A 3,178-nucleotide genomic window follows, 5' to 3' on the forward strand; every position below is an offset into this window, starting at 1 on the left:
GGGAAGGAGGAAGGAGGGAAGGAGGGAAGGAGGAAGGAGGGAGGGAGGGAGGGAAGAAGGAAGGAAGGAAGGAAGGAAGGAAGGAAGGAAGGAAGGAAGGAAGGAAGGAAGTTAGTAAGTTAGTTTATCGCAGGGTTGTTTATAATAATAAAATGGCAATAATTTCAATGTTTTTCAAAAAATGTTTATACAAATTATACTGGATTTATAAAATGAAACACTATGCTTCTATTTAAAATAATGTACAGCTATAATTAATGCTATGGAAAAATGTTTGTAATAGGATGCCAAGTGGCAATAAAGATTAACAAGCAGAATGTACAGTATAACATTTTGTATCAAACACATATATGTATATGCACAGGGAAAACATGGGAAATGTAGCCAAATGTTAGCAGGGGTTATCTTGGGGATTGTAGATATTTGGGATTGTAGCTATTTGCTTCCTTGCTTATGTCTTTTGATGTTGCCCAATCTTTAAAATGAGCATTACTTTTGCAATCAGAAAAAAACAAAACAAAACAATACACACCAGGCGCAGTGGTTCATGCCTGTAATCCCAACACTTCAGGAGGCCGAGGCAGGTGGGTTGCTTGAGATCAGTAGTTCGAGACCAGCCTAGCCAACATGGTGAAACCCCGTCTCCACCAAAAATAAAAAAAATTAGCAGGGCATGGTGGCATGTGCCTATAATCCCAGCTACTCGAGAGGCTGAGGCAGGAGAATCGCTTGAGCCCGGGAGGCGGAGGGGAGCTGAGATTGTACCATTGCACTCCAGCCTGGGTGGCAGAGCAAGACTCGGTTTCAAAAAATAAAAGAAAAAAAAATACATATTTAGCCGTTTTCATAAAAATCAGTAAATAAATACCACTGCGGCAGTCATTCCCGTCCCCTCACTCCAATCTGCCTGCACAGCTCCATTTGTGAGCAGATGCCCAGGACTCTGAGCTTCCGCCCCACTGAGCTCCTCCCTCCTCAGCCCTGAAACCTGCAGGCTTTTTTGCCTCTGGGCTCCCACACCACTTAGTTCTCCACTGCTGCTGTTTTATCAGACTGTTCTATGCTTATTTTTAGGAGTCTCTGTCTCCCACTGGAGTATCAGTAGGCAGGACTCGGGCACAAAGCCTGGCATGTGGTCATGATTCATAAAGCTCCCGTGCCTTCTCTCTTGGCCCCTCCTGAAGGCAAGAACTGTAAAGGATTCTAGTTTGCATCCCTGGTGCCCAGCAAAGTGTGTGACACAAGGAGGGGTGTGTGACCTCTGCAGATGCCTGGGACCTGGGCTCAGAAAAGCCCCAACTTAGGGTCTGATATTCTACAGTCACTGTCTTATAAATCTTAATAATTTTATCTTGGAATGTGTGTTTTACAAGTGAAGTCAGCCAAGCACAGTGACTCATGGCTGTAATCCCAGCACTTTGGGAGGTCAAGACTAGAGGATCGCTTGAGCTCAGGAGTTTGAAATCTGCCTGGGCAACATAGCGAGATCCCCATCTCTACAAAGAAAAAAAAAATTTTTTTAGGCCAGGCGTGGTGGCTCACGCCTGCAATCCCTGCACTTTGGGAAGCCAAGGCAGGTGGATCACGAGGTCAGAAGTTTGAGACCAGCCTGGCCAACATAATGAAGCCCTGTCTCTACTAAAAATACAAAAACTAGCCGGGCATGGTGGCACACACCTGTAATCCCAGCTACGCGGGAGGCTGAGGCAGGAGAATCATTTGAACCTGGGAGGCGGAGTTTGCAGTGAGCCGAGACCATGCCACTGCACTCCAGCTTGGGCGATAGAGTGAGACTTCCTCTCAAAAAAAAAAAAGATTGTTTTGTAACTACAAATTAGTAAAATAACACGTGAAGTCCACTGGATCATGCACAGATACTGGGAGCCTCAGCTCACATGCTGTCCTACCTTTGTTGCCTTGAGGGATGAGGTCTCAGCTACCCACTCCCCAGCCCCAAGACCACCACAGTCCTCACCCCCTGGAGGTGACCTTGGTGCAGCCACAGGGAGGGTCAGCATCGGGACTCAGGCTCCCACGACGGTCTGAACTTGTCCTACAAGTATCCCTGTGCCCCGGGGGTTGCAACATTAAAAGCAAATAAAAAACACTCTGTCCAGCGAATACAACGATGAAATGAGCTTAGACATGCCACAAATTCTCTTTATCCCTTCAGTTCTCGATCTGCTCTTTCTTCTTGTTACTGGGGCTGCAGGGCATATGAAGATTACTCGAAGGTTCAAGTAATCTTCCCTCCCTCTCTCCTCTTCCTCCCTTCCTCCCTTCCCTCTTTTAGTGGAATTTCAGGGTCAAAGGTTCTGCATTTTTGGGTGTGTTTGATACACAGTCCCCAACGGGACCACAGGGGGTTGTGTACTAAATAAATAAATAAAGTGATCATAAGAGCCTGGGCAACATAGCAAGACCCTCATCTCTAAAAAAGTGTTTTAAGAAAGGTTCAAGCAGTTCTTGTCATCTCTGAAAAGACGGGGGGGGGATGTGAAATATCCCCACCTTAACACAGTGGATATGATTTGTCAAAGAATGTTTCATGCCCCAAACACCAACCTGTTCGCAGTGTGGCACTGTTTGATCTTGGGCACTTGTGGCATTGCCTGGCACTCAGTCTTCAGGGTCCATGACTGAGAGTGCTCTTCTCAGACGCCCCTGCTCAAATCAGAGGCATGCCGGCGTCCAGAGGCCTCATATTGGACTCAGACCTAATGTGTTGGCCTCAGAGGAGGACTCGAGGAAAACGAGAGCAAAAACTACCCTCCAGCTTCATCATGTCATAAATGACCCCGCTTCATACCAGTTACAAAGCTTGGGAGGGTGGGTCCCCCAACACCATTTCCTAAGCCCTGAGACTCTCCAAGAGAAGAATGCCTGGGGTTGGGGAAGGGAAAGATGTCCTTCGCTCACCACCCCTCAGGCACGTGGGCAACAGGAGATAGCACAGGATTGTGTGTGGGAGGTGGACAGTCAGTGATCTAACTACCCAAGGGGTTCACCTTGCCCACTGCCTAGACAGAGCCGATTCCTCAAGACAGGGGCATTACAATGGAGAAAGAGTAATTTACACAGAGCCAGCCATGTGGGAGACTGGAGTTTTATTATTACTCCAATCAGTCTCCTGGAGCAATCAGGGAGCAGAGTTTTTAAGGACAACTTGGTGGGCGGG

The sequence above is a fragment of the Rhinopithecus bieti genome, unplaced genomic scaffold (genome assembly GCF_001698545.2).
Source record: "Rhinopithecus bieti isolate Rb0 unplaced genomic scaffold, ASM169854v2 scaffold_21117, whole genome shotgun sequence".
Classification (NCBI taxonomy): Eukaryota; Metazoa; Chordata; class Mammalia; order Primates; family Cercopithecidae; genus Rhinopithecus; species Rhinopithecus bieti.